Source organism: Cervus elaphus, chromosome 8 (genome assembly GCF_910594005.1).
Source record: "Cervus elaphus chromosome 8, mCerEla1.1, whole genome shotgun sequence".
Taxonomy (NCBI): Eukaryota; Metazoa; Chordata; class Mammalia; order Artiodactyla; family Cervidae; genus Cervus; species Cervus elaphus.
Genome location: NC_057822.1, coordinates 46,613,298 through 46,634,206, shown reverse-complemented (window position 1 = coordinate 46,634,206; position 20,909 = coordinate 46,613,298). Strand labels below are relative to the sequence as shown.

Genomic DNA, 20,909 nt, shown 5'->3' with positions numbered 1-20,909 from the left:
TTTTTCCAGAACTCTGATATTAATTTAAAGAACTACATAAGGTGACAATTCAGTTTTTTTCAGAGCCATGAATGCTCTGACAAAAGGGCAATGAATGTTTTCTTACTTCTAAGTTTATCTCCAGTGACAACTTTGTTCTATCTAATTCTCTTTCCCCTCAAAGTGAGCTCTTTTCTTATTGACAATGCTCAGGAATTAAGGGTGATATTTGTTAATCAACTTTTACCAAATTCGTAGATCAGAAGCTACAATTACAGTAAAATGGAATGGTGACTATAATGGCAGTGTGCCCTGTGAATAGAAATACCTGATTGGGCTGTTGGTGGGGGTGGTGCTAGTCAATTGAAGGTGAAAGGAGAAATGAGGGAGAAAAGAGTTTTCTAGACCAAGACAAGAATCTCTAAAGATACAAAGGCATGTGAGAACATAGGATAATCCAGAATAGCAACTTGCTGAATGCTGTTCAAGTTTAGGAGGCATATGGGATAGCCAGTAGGCGATCAAGCTGAGTTAGAACTTGAAGCATCTTCCTTATCTCGCTAAAGAGTTTGGGCTTCATCCTGACTGGAAAAGGAAACCATTAAGAATTTTAAGAGAACTGTAAGGTCGGGGTTTTATATTGGGTTCCTTTGAAAGTGGAACCTGAGCCAAGGACTTGAGCATACATAGTTTATTTGGGAGGTGATCCCAGGAAGTAGGAGGAAGGAGCAGAAAGAACTGGGTAGAGATGGAGGAAAAAGCCAATAAGAAGTATCTACATGGCTACTAAGACACCAGGGTTTGAGTCCACAGGCATTTCTGAGGAGGCTACAAAATGCATTCCACCCTTGGTTGGGAAGGACAGAAGCTGAGACACTGATCAGATGACTCCTATCTCTCCTTGGCTGAGGGTTGTATGGGATTGGATGTTGGTAACTCACCTAGATCTTCATAGTCCAAGTAGGTTCCAGGGCTTTCCTGACCTGGAAGGCAGAAAGCAAAGATGGCACATTTATATGAGGTGGGACTCTGTGCACAAACATGATATTATATCTCAAATCAAAGCCCTAGCCCAGGGGATGAAATGATAGGCAACAGGAGTATCTTCTGGGACTTCCCTGGTAGTCCAAAGACTAAGACTTTACCTTCTCAATGCAGGGGGCCTGGGTTCAGCCTCTGGTTAGGGAACTAGAACCCACATGCAGCATCTAAGAGTTTTCATGCCACAAATAAAGATCTTGCATGCCACGATGAAGATCCTGCATGCTGCAAATAAGACCTGGCACAGCCAAATAAATAAATCAATAAAAATAAATATTCAGAAAAAAGAGTATCTTCAACGATCAGAAATTCATTTGTAATTTACATTATAAATATAATTTGCTAAATTATATATTATAAATATATTATAATTTGCTATTATAATCATAGCAATTAAAAGGGAATTATTCACAAGAAACCCAAGAAGAAAATATTCACTAATGCATGAATGTTATGACGTCGTATTTAGAATTAAAGTCTTTTACACAGACAGTTCTTATCTGCTAGGAATCTGCAATCTAAAAACCATGATATATTCATGCTTTCTAAAAAGATGAAACCAGCCAAAAGATGTACAAATGGAATGTAAACATTAAAAAAAGCAAGGATAAACTTGCTTTTTAAAAATAGAAGAATAATATGTTTCTTAGTGTGGTTTGTTTGTAGTTTTCAAAATTGTAAATGAATATTCATTGGTACATAAATTGCCTTTAACTGAACTTGATAAATGGATGAAAGAAAAATGAGATGAAGGGCAAGGAGGTAATATGTATTAAGTGTCCACTATGAGATTTTTAAATCTGTATTAATTATGTGTACTTCATAACCACCCTGGAAAGTAGTTACTATTGTCTCCCCACAAATAAAAGGAAATTTAGGATCAGGTGTGTAGAGGGCTTGTTCAGAGTCACACAGGTCATCAGTGGTAAAGTCTAGACTCAAGTCCATCATCTCCCTGATTCTCTTTTCCACTTTGTTTAGCTGTCTTAAAAGTTACTTGATTTGTAGGGTAAAATATTGAAATACTTACATTTACAAAAAAGGAAAACTATGGCTATATCATGCACAGATACTAGAACATATATTGCACTTTTACATGTTTGTGAAATATGTGCTTTGATATTTTTATAAACACAATACTGACTACAATGGAAAGTAATCTCTGAAAATGTTCAAATGTGAAGAAGTTTCTTTTGCTCATGGGCAAAAGTTTAGCAATAATAGAAGTGTATCAGGGTGCTTAGTATAGAGAGAGAAAAAAATGTTTTCTGTGGTCATGTTTTCCAACTTTATATATTTGCTTATCATTTTAATATAAACAGGGTGTATTTATATAGCCTAAAGGAATAGGAACCAGATTCCTTGTTTTCAAGATGCCAAGAAAATATAACTTCGAGGATGATAAGCAATAACAGAAAAGAGTGAATCAAAAATACAAGCTTCTATCTGATTCCTGACCAAGATTTTAATTTTAATGCACAAATATGCCATGAAAACAGATATATACAGAAGTACCACCCACCCAAACCTGACGCAGGGAAGGGTCTGCCAGCATTCCCATTATAATCCTTGAAGGGAATTCCGATATTTTAATACACATGAAATTGGCACCTAGGCTCTCAGCAAAATGTATTTTTATTAAATACAACAAAAAAAAAGTTTTAAAAAAGAGTCCTAAAAGTGTCTGCTGTCTTTGATTAGAAGGCGTGCAATGTACAAATTCCAGTGAACCATTATTAGATCTTATGATGTCAGTGGAATGCCTGTATTGGTCTTGGTCACTCTGACCTGGATCCAGAGGGTAATTCCAAGGGTGAGACTTTATTTACAGGGCTAGGGAGAAAGGTGCAGTATCCAAATTCTTCAGGCTATTCCAAAAACCACATATGTAAGAAATAACCACTAAATCTTAATTTAAATCACTCTGCTTTTCATTGTAGAAAGTGAAAAGTTGTCATCGACGAGAGGGAAGATTGAATAATAGTAGTAGCCCAGCCTCTGGAGCCAGACTGCCTGGGTTTGAATCCCAGGTCCATTTAATTCTTAGCTATGTGACCATGGGCGAGTTGCTCAGGCTCATAATGCCTCCATTTTCCACCCTATAAAATGAGACTAGTAATAGTGCCTATCATAGTTTTGAGGTCTAAATGAATTCATACAAGTAAGTGCTTCGAACAAACAGCAGAGACTCATTGAATGTTGGAAACTAAGCAAAAATCCATTATGATTATATACATTCTGGGTAAGTAAATCTACTCTCAAACCATGCAGGAAAGAGTAAGTATAAAATTCATGCATGTGTATGTGTGTATGTGAAAGTGTTTGTTTTTCTTTCTTAAACACAGATGCTGTGAAAATTGTCATAGCCATAAATTAAAATCTTTTATAAAGATAATAAAAAACAATGTATGTATTTTTTAGAGTTTCAGTGGCTCAGCAGCGAAGAATCTGCCCACAATGCAGGAGATGCAGGAGACTCATGTTCTATCCCTGAGTCAGAAACATACCCTGGAGAAGAAAATGGCAACCCACTCCAGTATTCTTGCCCTAAAATTCCCATGGACAGAGGAGCCTGGCAGGCTACAGTCCATGGGGTCGTGAAGAGTTGGACACTACTGAGTGACTAGGCATGTATTCACATACATAATATTAGTGAGAAAACACTACTATATGCCAAAATGTACACAGCTTCTCAGGGTGGAGGTTAGGTCAAATGGACCGCCAAATTTATGTGAAGGATTAGGACAGTTTTAACCATTAGACACGATCCATGTCTTGAATAGTGTTGTCCAGTAGAAATATAATGCAAGCCACAAGTATTTGTGTCAAGTTTCCTAGTAGGCATATGTTAAAAGTTTCTAAAAATTGATGAAATTAATCTTAATTTTAATAATACACATTATGACAATATATCAGAAATATTATCAGGTAATAATAACATTATAACAGATAAGTATACAATTACTAATGAGAAATTTTACATATTTTTTGTTCTAAGTAAGTGAAATTCAGCACATATTTATATTTACTGCATGGTTAATTCACACTAGCCATATTTCAAGTGCTCAACAACCATTGGTGGCTAGCAGCTATGTATTGGAAAGTAGAGGTCTAGATCTACGAACTTTTCAAGGATCTAAAACCTTGAAACTAATATTAGAATATTAAAATATTAAACATTTAGCAAGATTAATATAACAGAAAATATTAAAATAGCAGAAAAATATATAACAGAAACATTAAATAACAAAAATTTTTTAAAGCTTTCTTAAGCATTTAAAAATATAAAACCTACTAAAGTTGCTAATTTTGGTTTAAGGTTCATTAAAATATCATTTCATTTGAAATAAACCTGTAGGCTCATGTCCTGTGTTTATGTCACTAGAATCCTGAACATGCCTGATGCTTTTGGAGACATCATAGCCTACTATAAATTGTTACTCATAGTCTCAACAATCTCAAAAGCAAAAGTATCTTTCTTTTTTTTTTTTTGTCTGCTAAGTGTTTATTTATCGTGGAATGAGAATCACTTTAATATATTTGATGGGACATAGAATGGGGACTCAAAAATGTCTTTATGTCTTCAAAATGGCCCAAATATAATAATGTAGTCTTATTGCTGGCGAACATGGCTACAATGACTATAGGCCAAGAATCTCAGGATAAGGCAAAACATGTGTCCCCTCTCTCAGCTCTGTAATTCAGATGCTTGGTATCCTCTTAAATCCTAGTATATTCCTCTAATAAAATTGTAATATGATTGCAAAGCTCAGGTATAGTCTGTTCCTCCAACTGTACTCCCAGTTTGACTTATTTTCTTTTCTCCAATTCAGTTTCCAGGCGGAAAGGCATAGAAGAGCCATCTCTGGAAGTCGACTGAACTAAGATCCAATCCCAGCTCCATCATTTAGGCTAAACTTTGGAAATGTGTTTTTTTAAAAATATTTATAAACAAATATTTGGCTGTACCATGTCTCAGCTGCAGCACACAGGACCTTTGATTTTCATTGTAGCATTGCAGGATCTTTAGTGGTGAAATGAGATCTCTCAGCTGCAGCACGTGGGATCTAGTTCCCTGACCAGGGGTTGAAGCCAGGCCCCCCGCATTGGGACCGCGGAGTCTTAGCCATTGGACCACTTTGGGAAGTCTGAGACTTGGAAATTTATATTCTTCTCTGAGCCTCATGGTTTTCATTTGCAAAGGAGATAATCATATCTCTCTCACAGTTGTTATGATGCCTAACTGAGAGCCTGCAGTAAATCACCTGAAATTTGCCTGATTCTTCAGCAGTGGACACTCTGTATTATTTCTCTCAAAAACCCTGTATTCAGCTTTTACTAACAAAATGTTAGTAAATGTTATTGGGCATCTCCTGTTGTAGATGTTATCTAAGGCTTATATTTTCATGACAACTCTGTGAGTTAGGAGGCATTCATCCTACTTATTGGTGAGTATGATGAAGCGCATGAGGGTCAAGTGACCTGTACAAGATCACCGAATACCATTGAGTTGAGCAAGATACATCATAAAAGTTTTATAATGGTCTCGTCTAACAGATTGAGAAACATCCTCAGTTGAAGAAGCACATGCTCAGAAACACAATTAGCTTTCATTTATTCAGTGACTGAATATTCCACTTGTGTTATTTTCTTAAAATTTATGCCACAAGCTCACAGTGGATTTAATTCCTTTGCAGATGAAAAGTGGCTATTAATATATACATTCACTCAGACATTGGTGTAGATGAAAATCCACAGACATCTAATGTAAAGCTAGAATCTATTGTTTACTAATTATTATTTTCACAGGAAGGAAGGATAAGAGTGTTTACCTCTGAGGCTGCCTGACCACCACAATACCCCCTCTACAAAGGGAACTATGTTCAATATCCCACTATAAACCATAGAATATGAAAAAGAATGGATATATATGTATACCTGAATCACTTTCCTGTATACCAGTAACTAACACAGCATTGTAAATCAGCTATATTTTAATAAAATACATTTTTAAAAAAGGCTTAGTCCCTAAGTCAATGTCTGACTCTTGCGATCCCATGGACTGTAGCCCACCAGGCTCCTCTATCCATAGGATTTTCCAGGGAAGAATACTGGAGTGGGTTGCCATTTCCTTCTCCAGGGGATCTTCCTGACCCAGGGATTGATCCTGGGTCTCCTCCACTGCAGGCAGACTCTTTGCTGACTGAGCTACCACGGAATTCCACACCCCACCAAAAGACGAATACCCCTCTAATTCTGGTAAGGGCTGGAGACAGGGGAAATAGTGGAGTCACAAGTCAGCAAATGGCAAAAGGCAACTTGTCAGGGGTGAGTGGGCGGGGCGTGGGGGAGGGTGAGAACGTACATGCCAAGGTATTCACAGTGCTCCATTGGGAAAACATAACCTTCTCTTTCTTTTGGTAAGACTTCAGCATTTCCTCTAACTGACGTTTTTCACAGCCTAAGGCTCTTGTCTGTTGTGGAAGCCAGGGTGAGGGGGACTGAGTGAGGGGGATGTGGATGGTGAGTGGGCATGGCCCACAGGTCCTGTGGGTATTTGTCCTGCACCTCCACGCAGTTTTAGATTTTTCTTTGGCCTTCTCCCTGACCTGTAAGGATGTCACAGCATTTTCTCTTTCTCCTCTTAGGCTTTCTCTAGAAATTTTCTTTCTGCATAGCATTGTAGAGTTGTGGCTTTTCATAAATTCTGTGTTTTTCAACCATAATTCACATTCTCTTTTTGATGTTCATCTTGGAGCAGCTTTGAATCGTGGGAGCCTCTGTAAGGTTGGCGTGTGTGACCTTCTGACACTGCCCCATGACGCTTAAAAAGGTTGTGTTTTCTTGCACTAGCTGTTCTAGGCTCACTATGTCCCTACTCCAGTTTTGATACTACCGGTTGCTTCAGATTAAGCCCAGGTTTCAGAAGGAAAAAAAAACAAAACATAGATAATAATAATCTAATAATTTAGGTATTAAGATGAGTCATGGTAAAACACCACTTCTGATCATATTACTGGACCAAGCGCAGGAAATACAAGCATATTGATATTTATTATTCTGCTCTGATGATAAAGTGTTTCCGTATTTTTTTATTCTAAAATTGTATAGCCATTTTCTTTTTATGAAAATCCTACTTTTTTGAGAAAAGTACTTATTTGATAATTCTAGATTTTTTTCCCCAAAATATCCATGCCAATATAATGCAAACAGTAACACTCCTGAACAAAGTTCAGGGTTTTCTATGTGTAGTACATTCTGGGCTTAAAATGCACCCCACTAGACAGTTGTACACCAAAGTGGGGGAGGGCAGTGGGAGCCATGTGTCTCATGGAGGAACATCTTATTCACGTGTTAGAACTGCTGGTGCACTTATAAAAGCAGGCTGACTTTGTCACTCTTAGAATTGCTTCTAAATGTTTTTCAGGCAATGTACCTTTCTTGCCTGAACCCAGGTTATCTGCCTTCCAAAACTGCACCCTTCCCTCCCAATATTCACTGCTACCAGATACAAACAAATTTCTGTATCCTTGTGTTGTTCTAAATTCTCATTCAGTTTTGCTATGTAAGGGCTTCCCTGGATAGTTCTTACAATAGTTTCAGTTCATTTTCAGTTTAAAGATGTTGGCATTTGCACAGCTGACAGTCTGGAGTTCTTAGAAGGTGATTTCTAAACTACTCATCTTTTCTTGGGGTTAGAGCTCACCTCACAGAAGAGGGTGAAGTCCACACTCCCATCCCACCTTGAGAAGATAGGAAAACTTGAGCAACTCAGTATCCAAAATTTTGTACATGAGTTTCATTTTACCACCATCTGGTTCATCTACAATGAGATAATGTATATTTATAAGTGCAAGATTTATATATTTCAGTTCTGGCTGGCACACAGAAAAAGAAAATCTGCTTCCTACTATTTAATTTCTAGTGATATTAGAACTATCATATTTTCATATATTCAAATACATAGCAACTTTTCTAAATCCGGTTCTGATATTAAAGCTCTTAAATTTATCTTGCTACCTTCTTGAAACCACAAACTCTTCTTTATACTACACAAGATTTCTTATCAATACTGTATGCATGCTATAAATTGTGATAGCAAAGTTTGTGGAATAAAGATCCAAATTATTTCATAGTCAGAGTTAGATTAGCAAAGAATTAAGTGTAAATATAGGCTCTTGAGGTTTTATCCAAAATCCTCTTTGACTCTTATCATTAGAGGATATAATTTTAATTTAAATAACATACACATAATATGTAAAATTATATAAATATCCCTGTGTGTATATATATGAATTTTTATTTTAATTAAAAATAGCCCTAGCAAAGCACTCAAATTTTCCATGGACTTACTATAATGCTTCTTAAATTCATACTTCTAAAATCTAATTTACAAAAGAAAACCTAGACTCTATCCAGAAAAAAGGTAAATAAAGAAATATTAAGAACATCACTAAAATTTTGCATATATTTTGTAATTAGTGCTTTCTTCTAGAACTAATTCATAAAAAGTCAGTTTTTCTATTTGCAACATATATTTCATTGTATGATATATTTCAATTCTATGTTTTATAAAACATTAATGTAAAATTTAAGGTATTTACCTTTGAAGTAGAAATTCGATTCTTTCATGGAATCAAAATATGCCATGCTCAACACCACCACCTTTTCTTTTTGTAGTAATTGTATTCAGTTCTTCGGGGCGGGGGGGGAAACACAGAACAAAATCACTTAAATTTAGGACAAAGCATTAATTTTTGCAGTTTTACTGTATAATATATTTTTATCAACTTGTGATATTTAAAAGGCACAGATGATTCAGTAATCAAGAAAGGCGAGATGGCTGATTTGACTTCTCACTGTCTAGAATCGTGGCTCTGGCTAATGATACAAATTTAAAGCTGACACTTTTTCCCTATATTTGCCTTATTCTCCTATTTATTTCTTAGCCTGGGACTGTTCATTTCATTCCAAAGTTAAATTTCTTTTTTTGACTTTAAATCTAGTGGAATCAGGTGAAAGAACAATTGATTTAAATATAGTTTTTAACCTTATACATATATATTCACAATGTCATACTGTTTTGCTGGCTAGAAACACATTAATATTGATATCAAAATAATCAAACATAGGTTCTTTATGTTTCATAATGTTGCCATTTGAAGCTCAATGATTTCAACTGAATATTTTCTAATGGTCTTGCTTTAAAGACCCTTAATCTGAAGATGTTGTTTTAAATTCAATGTATCAAATTCAGAACTCCTTGCTCTCTTCTGATAGAATTGTTTCCCATAGGTGTATTTGAATTCCTGTATATGTTCAAGCTTTCTTTTGGAATAGGATCCTTTTCAATGCCAGCCATTATTTTTTTCCCCACCTCTTTTGTTATCTAGGCTTATTCTGAGGAAAGAGTTACTCTAATCTGATTCATTTCTAATTAGGCGAAATTTAAGGTTTAGCTGAAGGAGTGACAAATTTAATAAAAATAGATTTCTTCTGGGGAGGCATCGTGAATTTCCTAAGTCTATTATTTGTAGGATATGCCCTCTCAAGGATCAAAGATGTTAAGGATAAGATTCTCTCTGAGAAGTTTTCTGCTTTTATGCGGACTTTCCACAGGCATAAAAAAAAAAACCAAAAAAACAAAAAAACCTCTCCTTGATTTTCCTTTCTTCTCTTCCTGGCTTTAACTCGCCTTTTTGTCATTTCCTTCTTTGTTTGTTTCTTTCTCTCCCATTCCCTTCTCTTCCTTTTCCTTCCCCTTCTTTTCTCCACCTCCTTTCCTCTCCTTCCTTCTGTCCTTCTTTCTCTTCTTTGTGTCTCTAATCCTTTTGTGTATGTGTATTAGTCACTCAGTCGTATCTGACTCTTTGTGACCCCATGGACTGTAACCCGCTGGGCTCCTTTGTCCATGGGGTTTTTCAGGCAAGAATACTAGAGTGGGTTGTCAGCTCCTTCTCCAGGGGATCTTCCAGACCCAGGGATTGAACCCGGGTCTCCCACATTGCAGGCAGATTCTTTAGTGTCTGAGCTACCAGGGAAAATCGTAAGGCATCTTTTTTAACCTCTGTTTATCTCTGATGGGAGAAGGTAAGAGTATGTCCTTTGTAAGTCTCAGCTTCCAAAAGACACAAACAACTTCAGAATTGAGATTTTCTGACTCTTTTCTTGGATATTTAATAACACGAAGAGCCATGAGAGCCAACTATGGGCATCCTTGGTGTTATAGTTTCAAATTTTAAAGTTCTGGCACCACGATGGTCCAATATGATTTAAGCATATACTGAGTTTCTCTTCTGATCCCTGAACTTAGGAGAGGCCATAAATGTTGATCCAAGCTAGGGATGAAAATAGGATATGCAATGTTTTATGGGATCATAAGAGAAAAATTAAATTGTAGGTCTGGGTGGTATAAAAGGTAGACAGGAAGGCTCAGTTTGTTTCCCTGTCTAAAATGGTCATGTGTTTCTGAACTGAAATTAGTTCAGCACAAAGCCTATCCATAGCTGAAAGGATATAAGCTAAATTTTACCCTTATATCATTCCACGGCTAAAAGGATATAAGCGGGAACAGTAAGATAGCAATGGATCTTACTTATGTATTTTACACAGGATGATTTGTCTATTACTGGGGAGAAGGGCTCACACACACACAGTGACCTCTATGCAAAGAACAAAATTGAAAAGATAAGCTAAAGTAAACTCAGAACATCACTGGGCTCAAACCCCTGTGATACTCTGGACTGCACATGTCCAGATAGTTTAAGATAAAGTGAATTTAGTTCATGAGGCCTTTCCCCTTGTGCATGCTAAGTGCACACTTCAGTGCATATTTGTGCACACTTCAGTTGTGTCTGAATCTTTGCAACCCCATGGATTGTAGGCTCCCAGTCACCTCTGTCCATGGGGATTCTCCAGGCAAGAATAATTGGAGTGGGTTGCCATGCCCTCCTCCAGGGGATCTTTCTGATCCAGGGATCGAACTTGCATCTCTTACATCTCCTGCACTGGCAGGCAGGTTCTTTACCACTAACACCACCTGGGAAGCATAAAACATATCCAATGAATGGCAAAGGCTTTGGATGAGGCCAGATGGCAGAAAAGTCACAAAGAAGGCTTTGAAAGGAAATCCATAATAAGAGCAGAAAGTGGGAGAATTTTCTCTAGTGATTTACACCCCAAACCAAAGCCAAGGACTTTGTCATTCTGTCTCACTGGGGAGAAGGACTGCTTGTACCTTAGAGAACAGGAACTCCAAATGGGAGCAAACGGTAAATAGTAAATGGGGGCCTAGGCAGATTTTCTGTACAGTCTTTGACCCAACATCACTCATGCAAGGAATATCTTCCCTTGTACTTTTACAATCCACCCAAATGTGGCAAATGCAGGGACTCAGATCAAGGACAAGTGTAGAAAGAATTGGAGTCAGCAGTCTGCTTACATCTTTAGCAAGCAGGGAACACAATTCCTGTCTTTACAAAAAGTGACTCTGGCAGCTGCTTTCTAAAAGGTCCACAGAGATTTGGCTTGAGCAGCCACAACTCCAGCTCTACGGCGGCCTACCTCCAGCCACCTGGCCTGGAAGAGGCCAGGCTTCAGTCAGGGGAGAACTACAGATAAACATGCCCCAGCTGGGACCTGGGGTCTGGGAGCCCAGTGTTTCAGAGCCTGGTGTCAACTAGGACTGCCGATGGCAGCAGGTGAACAGAAGGAACGCATATAAGTAAACTCACAGGACCCCATCTTATACTAAGTGGAAACCAAGGGAAGTGGCCAGACTCTATTCATTTACCTGGAAGAGTCTCTCTGTTTCACAATTGTGGCCTTTTCTTGACCACACCAGTTGGCAAAGTCTGGATATTGTGATAGATGTGCAAACGTTTTGGTAACCTGACTTTTTTACTGAATGAATTATAACTTAATGTAAATATTTACCATTCTTTACAAGTATTTCATGAAATTATTTTTGACTGCAGCATGGTATTCTATCATATGGACATACAGTATAACTCATTTAACTAATATTCCAGATATGGAAATTTAAGGTTCTTTTTTTTTTCCAAGTTTTAATAGTGCCACCACAAATGTATTTGCAGATATCTCTTTGAAAATATACCATTGTGTATATCCCCAATAATTTACCAGTTGGGATCTGTATAGCTTTTCATTTTAGCAAGTTTCTATAGTTCACAAATCATAACCTTAATGTCTATTTTTCTTTTGCTGTATTTAAAAAATTCACCCTTTCTTTAATGAGTAGTATGCTTTTAAAAGCATACAAAGTAAAAAACAGAAAAGGAAAAGACACAGATTTTTATTGATTCAATGCTCAGTCCATCCTTATCATATTTAAGATTTGAAAATCTATTTTCATATTGTCATTTGACAGTGATAATTAAACCAGTTTTAACAAATTGAAGAATATTTTATTTTCCTTTGAAGACTTCCCTTATTTGCCCTTATCAGAAGATGTCACTTCTTCAAGATAGGTGAATATCATATTTAAATCACAAATATTCAAACCAAATTAACAAGGAGAATTTCAAGTCATCTCAATGTCATGGTGACAATATCCAGATTTCAATACATTTACAATTGTCTTGTAATGATTTCAATACATTTATATTACCTTCCTGTTCCCTGTTACAAACTTTTCTACCACACGAATTGGTACCCATACCACAATACAACTGTAACTTTTTTACAAAATGAAGACATTTTTTTCTAAAGCATTTTGGAAGTAAATTAAATATTAAAATTCATGCTCAGTTTTCTTTTTCATAAATCTGTCAACTTTTCCTTACCTTAAAAGTAAACTACGTGAGAAAAGGAAAATAAAAACTAGACAAAGAGACAACCAGCCAAAAATTCTCATTTGGAAGAACACTGAGCTTTTCTATATAGCTGCAAATTGCCTAGCCAAGAGTGAGAATTCTGCCTACTGGGCACTTGTGAGTTCCTTAGTTGTGCCCAACTCTTTGCGACCCCAAGAACTGCAGCCCACCAGGCTCCTCTGTCTATGGGATTTTCCAGGCAAGGATACTGGAGTGGGTTGCCATTTCTTTCTCCAGGCACTTAGTAGGTATTGTTTAGTTCTCCCAAGAGCTTTATGAGGGAAGTTATTACTATAAATGAATGGGGCTTAGAAATCTTCAAGACTTTGCCCAATATCACATAGAGAGTGAGTTGAAGACACCAGTAGTGTTCTAGAACAAGTGTACATCCAACCCATGCCCACTGCTTTCCAATTCAACAGTGGTGTGAATTAGAACTATTGACAGAGTACACCTTCCTTAATACCAAAGTATGGCTTGATCTCTCCTTAGTGAAAAGCCCAGAAGTCTGGGAAAGTAAATGTAATTATTTGTACAAAATTAATAGAGTCCCAAGATAATAATGAAATTAATTAAATTACAATCTACTAGAAATATATACATCTAAGAGTCTCTCAATTTGCTTTCTGTGTAGAAAACGAATGTAACTCAGAAAGGCATCAGGTCTCTCATTGAGGGAGAAAGGAGAGTCAAACTGACACTCACTTTCCCAACTCATATGTGTTCCCTCAGTCCCTTTATTGCCTGTCCTCTGTCCCCAGGTTCAGCCTACCTTGCCGTACCAGGGGTCTTTCTCTGCCTCACAAGACTGCTCTGGGTGAGAAATGGAAATTGAGGAGGCTGTCTTGGAGGTCTACCCTGTGGAAGAATCTCTGAAATAAAATCAGAACTTTCATGATTAATTTTATGCTACCTTATCTTCTGTGTTTTATTTTAAAAGACCTTCTCAGCCTTGAGTTACATTGCGAAAGGAAAGATCCTGTTTTTGCTGTTTAAACTAAACCTTAATTAGGGAAGGGGGGTTGTTGGCTGGGGCAGGGAGAGATACAGAAAGTCTGTCGTGGTGTGAGATTGGGGCCTGCTTCACACTGCTTCAAAGCCACACTTACAGCAAGTATTTATCAAAAAATAATATTAAGCTACTAATGTGAGGATATTCACTTTTTCTTAAACTCTTTGATGGGCTAACTGTAGATTTCCATTCCCATACTCATTTTCAAACAAAACAATTCCTTGAGATGAATTAAAGAGGATGACTGTGGTAAATAAAAGTCTTAGCATGGAAGGATAAAGGCAGTCAGTATACTTTTCATCACCTTTCCTCTGGACAGTTCAGTTCAGTTCAGTTCAGTCACTCAGTCATGTCCGACTCTTTGCGACCCCATGGACCACAGCACGCCAGGCCTTCCTGTCCATCACCAACTCCTGGAGTTTATCCAAACCCATGTCCACTGAGTTGGTGATACCATGCAACTATCTCATCCTCTGTCATCCCCTTCTCCTGCTGCCCTCTATCTTTCCCAACAACACGGTCTTTTCAAATGAGTCAGCTCTTTGCATCAGGTGGCCAAAGTATTGGAGTTTCAGCTTCAGCGTCAGTCCTTCCAATGAACACCCAGGACTGACTGGGTGGACTGGTTGGATCCTTTAGGATGGACTGGTTGGATCTCCTTGCAGTCCAAGGGATGCTCAAGAGTCTTCTCCAACACCACAGTTCAAAAGCATCAATTCTTCAGCACTCAGCTTTCTTTATAGTCCAACTCACATCCATACATGACTATTGGAAAAACCATAGCCTTGACTAGATGGACCTTTGATGGTAAAGTAATGTCTCTGCCTTTTAATATGTTGTCTAGGTTAGCCATAACTTTCCTTCCAAGGAGTAAGCATCTTTTAATTTCATGGTTGCAGTCACCATCTCCAGTGATTTTGGAGTCCCCCAAAATAAAGTCAGTCACTGTTTCCACTATTTTCCCATCTATTTGCCATGAAGTGATGGGACCAGATGCCATGATCTTAGTTTTCTAAATGTTGAGCTTCAAACCAACTTTTTCAATTTCCTCTTTCACTTTCCTCAAGAGGCTCTTTAGTTCTCAACTTTCTGCCATAAGGGTGGTGTCATCTGCATATCTGAGGTTATTGATGCTTCTCCCAGCAATCTTGATTCCAGCTTGTGCTTCATCCAGCCCAGCATTTCTCATGATGTACTCTGCATATAAGTTAAATAAGCAGGGTGACAATATACAGCCTTGACGTACTCCTTTTCCTATTTGGAACCAGCCTGTTCTTCCATGTCCAGTTCTAACTGCTTCTTCCTGACCTGCATACAGGTTTCTCAAGAGGCAGGTCAGGTGGTCTGGTATTCCCATCTCTTTCAGAATTTTCCACAGTTTGTTGTGATCCACACAGTTAAAGACTTTGGCATAGTCAGTAAAGCAGAAATAGATGTTTTTCTGGAACTCTCTTGCTTTTTTGATGATCCAGCAAATGTTGGCAATTTGATCTCTGGTTCCTCTGCCTTGTCTAAAACCAGTTTGAACATCTGGAAGTCCGTGGTCCACGTACTGCTGAAGCCCGGCCTGGAGAGTAAAGTCCGTGGTCCATGTGCTGCTGAAGCCCGGCGTGGAGAGTGAAGTCCGTGGTCCATGCATCCCTGAAGCCGGGCTTGGGGAGTTTTGAGCTTCACTTTCCTCTGAACAGTCCTCTCTAAATAAGTCCACAATATTTTTTAAAAATCCAGTTCAAATCAAGAAACCTATTTTTCTTATTTTAATAATCCACTAAAAAAGAGAACTTTTTAAATGTCTGCTAATGTGCCAGGTTGGAGGCTCCAAAGAATAAGTGAGACATGATCTTTATCCTGGAGGAACTCACCATCTGAAAATGGAGATAGAACAGCATACAGGAACATTTTCTTACACTTGAAAATATTAATTAATGTGTATTTATTTTTCCACATGTTCTGGTAGTGACACCCCACAATCCGTTCAGCTGGAAGAATTCATTCCTTTAGGAGGCTTTTGGCATTGGGGACAATCAGTGGTCAACTTCTGGCCTCCCAGATGGTCTATTTAATCTGATGTCAATAAGTCAAAGCTTCTGACTGCAGGAGTTGGACTTTTGAGAGCTGAAAATGTTGAGAATTAAAAGACAGAGACATAATGGAGTAGACATAAAGACTATCCACAATTGCTAATCCAGAAATAAACTTTATCCCAGGAAGAGTGGGGAATTTGATGGGTGTGGAAACAGGTCATCGAGATCTTCAGTATCTGTGAGGACCTGGTGGGGAGGAGCAGAGTGGGCACGAGACATTTTCCAAGGTCTTCACAGCAGCACAGTCAGTCCAAGGCCAACATTAAGGAAGGCTAGGGAGATGAGCCAGCAGTGACTGGCTTCCAGACCATTCCAAGCACAGGCAGGGAGCCGCCACTCACGCTGAAGCTGGGGAGCCCAGCTGGCTGGCCTGATTACTACCTGAACAGGGCCAGCCTAGATGTTTATAGATGTCTTCTTCAGTTTGTATTCTTCTGTGTCCAAAATGCAGCCCTTTTGAGTCATCCCACTTGGTCGAGCTGCTTTCAGGATTTTGTCCGCTCCCTGGGCTTGAGTTTGGGCCCTGCCATTAAAGATTTATCACATTATTGATTAGAATTAGTAAATATTATCATATTATTTAATTGATAAACCAAATTACTTAATTGCTAAAGTAGCAGAGATCTGCTAGGCCTTATACATGCCTAATTTTAATAAGTTGGTCTGACATTTAACCTTACAAAAGAGATCTCTCTCAAGGAAACAAAATTATGCTGGAAAACTGAGCTTATAAAGTACATGTACTAATAATATCATCTGAGCCATACTATTAAAGGTGACAGATACGACATTTGCTGACAGATATAAATTGACTTAATCAAGTATTAATAGTAATAAATTGAGGCAGGATTTAAATATGTGGTCTAATGTGACTTTCCTATCAATCAAAATCTGTGATCTGGCTGCCCTGAAAGGAGATAAATTTCTATTGCTTTAGGACAGTGTAGTAACTGCTTCATAATGAGGCTTACCTATCATCAGAGAGCTGTGAAATCTTCAAATACATGCAAAGGCTCATTTATGCAGTTAAGTGGTTGGTCCATACACTTAGCATCAGACTATTCATTTTAAGAATATAGAAAATATTCAGAGTTCATAGAGAAAGTGAGAAGGCCTCTTTAATTTTCTGAAACAGTATTGAACCTACAAATATGTGGGTGTGTGGGTGGGTGGATGCATGAATGTGTGTGTTCATATTTTATTGTGCAATGCAGAGTATAAATGCTCTAGATTCAGGGACCACAAGCTGGTGGTCTTGCATGCAAATTCATCCTGCAGACATGAAGACATACTTTGTTTGGCCCATAGTGTTTTAAACATAGGGACATTTCACAGAAAAAAATCTGGATTTCTGATTTCATTTTGGAAAATCAGGCAACAGTGGGCATTCCCACACAGCAACAGTTGGTTCGATCTGAGTAGGAGCTGTCCCATTTAGGTGCAATATATACACTCAGATTTGCCACAATCTCTTCATGCTACCTTCTTCTAGCTTGCTTCACTTATTTACATAAACTTCCAGGCTTCTGTTGGTAATTTAAGTTTTTTTTACCTCTGTTTCAGACATTCAAAACCACCTCAAACATTAGAGTAGAAAGGATTGAAGAATAAAGTATTTAAGGAATACATCATGAATAAAGGGATTTAACATGGGAATTTAAAAGTGAAGGTAAAAGGACTTCAGATAGTTGGAAGGGGAAAAGGAAGTCTCTTTAGTAAGGGAAAATAGGATGAGTGGGGCTTCAGGCATGAATGATGCCTGAACATTGAGATTTGGGCAGACAAGTAAGACTAACATTCCACATTAAGGAAATAAGGTATTTGTGTTTAGTCTAATTTGGTCAGAAATGAGAATCCTGTGAAGGAATTGTAGGACGCTGTTGATTTAAAAAAAAAAAAAAAGCACAGCGTGAGAGTTGAATTTTATTTGGGGCAAAATGAGGACTATAGCCCGGAAGACAGCAATTCAGACAGCACTGAAAATCCTCTCCGAAGCAGTAGGGGGAAATGCCAGTAGATGTGTGATTTTGGTGAAAGGGGAGTACATACAATCAGGCATATGTTTTTTGCAGAAGGTTTCTGCTGGTCCCATGAAGGTTAATACTAGCCATGATGAGCGGTGTTCACCATGAAGGATGTTACTGCTCTTCTAGGCATGAGGAGATGTAAGAATTGAACTCATTAAATCTTCTTCTGAAAATATCTAACTATCTGAAGACCTGTTCTGCCAGTTTTTCCCAGAGCACAGAGTGCCTCATTTCTGATCTCCACTCTGAACTCCTTTCAGGGGGTATTGAAGGTTGGCAGCTGCAGTGGCTCATAATTTAATCCTTGTAAAGGTAGATTACAGGTGCCAATTTGTAAGTAAAAAGTTACATGATATGATGAAAGTGGTATTTTATAGATCAGTTGGTAGAAGAATATGTTGAGAGAAACTGTACTCACGTGTAATAGTTGGTTAGCTGTGCAGTAAATTGGTGTGAAATAAGGAGGAACTCCTAGCTGGAGATTTGCAACACCAGGAAAGACTATACATGAAACCTTTTGAAAGACTAAGCAACTGGCCTTGAAGAACATGTGTTTTCCCAAACTGATATATTCACAGGTATATCACTCAGTTCAGTTCAGTTGCTCAGTCATGTCCGACTCTTTGGCGACCCCATGGACCACAGCATGCCAGGCCTTCCTGTACATCACCAACTCCTGGAGTCTAATCAAACTCATTTCCATTGAGTCGGTGATGCCATGCAACCATCTCATCCTTTGTCATCTCCTTCTCTTCCCACCTTCAATCTTTCCCAGCATCAGGGTCTTTTCAAATGACTCAGCTCTTTACATCAGGTGGCCAAAGGATTGGAGTTTCAGCTTCAGCATCAGTCCTCCCAATGAACACTAAGGACTGATCTCCTTTAGGGTGGACTGGTTGGATCTCCTTGCAGTCCAAGGGACTCTCAAGAATCTTCTCCAACATCATAGTACAAAAGCATCAATTCTTTGGTGCTCAGCCTTCTTTATAGTCCAACTCACATCCATATATGACCACTGGAAAAACCATAGCCTTGACAAGATGGACCTTTGTTGGTAAAGTAATGTCTCTGCTTTTTAATATGCTGTTTAGGTTGGTCATAACTTAACTTTCCTTCCAAGGAGAAAGCGTCTTTTAACTTCATGACTGCAGTCACCATCTGCAGTGATTTTGGAGTCCCAAAAAATAAAGTCAGCCACTGTTTCCCCATCTATTTCCTGGCTTTAAAATACTAGATGTATTTGTTATATTAAATAATTAGTACTTATTTTATCTTGAGATAAAATCTATTATTTCTTTGAATTTATTATCTTTTAATTGACACTATTTCTGAGACCAATTATTTCTCCATACCTTTGTCCTTCATCTTACCTCTCTCCAACATGGTAAATGTCTGTCCTTCCTCTGGGTTCCTTGGTAGTCCACTTATATTGTAACAGATGATAATTTTGAAAATATAATTCTTCTTTAAGAGAGAATGGATATGAAGACAGAACTCAGAAAAATAAATTTTAGATATTTTGAGTTATAAAAGATCTTAGTGATTAATCTAATCCCCTTATTTTCTGAACTGTTGGTCAGGAAACTGAGGCTCAGTTGATGCAAATAATAGATTGAACCAATAAAAATGGCTACTTTTGAGCAATGCAAAAGTTTCTTCCTTCCAGTCATAGGAGTTTAGGTAAATTAGCTCCTAGCAAGATCTGCTCTGGTTTTCTGTAAGATCATACATGTACTATTTAGTCAGTCAAGAGTATCTGAGAATTCTTGAAGTCTTAACTTCAGGTATACTAAATTTCATTTTACTAGCTGAGATTACTGGAGTCCTGATGCAGAAATTTTCGTTAGCCTATACCTCTAAGAAGTCTCAAGTTAGAGTAGCATGAGCCCTGATACAAGGTCTGGTTCAAGGACCTGCTCCATATGTAGCCTGGCTAAGATGCATCTAGCTCCAAGGTGGATTTTATCTTCATTAAGATTTATAGGTATTTTAACCCACAAATTAATTAAAATGCCTTCTACCTGAAATTGAAATATTGTGGCAACAACACATTATCTAATAAAACAATTTATACACAAAGAGGATTTTATTCTCTATTTTGGAAGATCCACCTATAAATTTTAATGCCTTGGTTGGATCTTGGCCAATATGACTCTCTCTCCACATATATCATAAATCCAGATCTTTTAAAGCATATTTCAGTAGATGTTGATGACATCTAGATTACAAACTCTAGCTAAAACAAAGTATCAGTTCACAGTGATTCTACTAAAAGTAAGACCAAGTGTTCATGTAATTCGGATGGCTTGCTGTCTATATGGGTCTGGATATGTAATAAACTGACAAGCTAAAACTAAAATGAATTCTATTTTCTATCTACTAGGATAAATCATAAATTTAACACCCTATAGTAGTTTCTCAATCAAAGGAGAAAATTTATATAATGAGAATAATACACATAACTATATTTTTCTAAATATATGTGCATCATATAATTATAAAATATCTTGTGATTAGCAATAACTTCTAGAAGAAAGTATTAACTAATTGTATTCAAGAATATATTTGATTTGCCTTTCTGAAATTATTCTCAAAGTGAGTTGTCAAGCTCATTTTAAAACCAGTGTTCATTTTAAGAAACTGAGGGTTAAGTGCCACGCAAACCTAACATTGAAGATGATTTATTAATGCATAACCCTTCCTCAGTGGATAGGAAAGAGCCAAATAGTTGAATGTTCAAAGAAGCCTTTTTAGGATGGCAGTTTCCTTACCTTAAAAGCTGGTAGCCCTTTGGTTTCTGAAGGCATCACTGCCCCCCTGGGATTATTTTCAAAACTAAGAACCAAGAAACCATTTAGGTGGAGCATATGAGCACTGTCCTTTCAACTGCATTTCTAATAATTTCTTTGTTCCAAAATGACAGTTACTTTAG

General features: G+C 37.6%; 2 long non-coding RNA genes across 2 annotated transcripts in view; both read right to left on the bottom strand.

Moving 5' to 3' along the window:
* Positions 1–947: 947 nt before the first annotated feature.
* Positions 948–8,718, bottom strand: LOC122698960. The gene is made up of 3 exons (XR_006342466.1): positions 8,625–8,718; positions 7,727–7,843; positions 948–962 (listed from the first exon to the last, which is right to left on the bottom strand). It is a non-coding gene; the product is annotated as an uncharacterized LOC122698960 (long non-coding RNA).
* Positions 8,719–15,382: 6,664 nt separating this feature from the next.
* Positions 15,383–20,909, bottom strand: part of LOC122698959 — a 29,846-nt gene continuing 24,319 nt past the window's right edge. Inside the window, exons 2-3 of the long non-coding RNA XR_006342465.1 lie at positions 19,348–19,441; positions 15,383–16,473 (exon numbers count right to left, since the gene is read on the bottom strand). This is a non-coding gene — a long non-coding RNA (uncharacterized LOC122698959). The remainder of the gene's footprint in view (positions 16,474–19,347; positions 19,442–20,909) is intronic.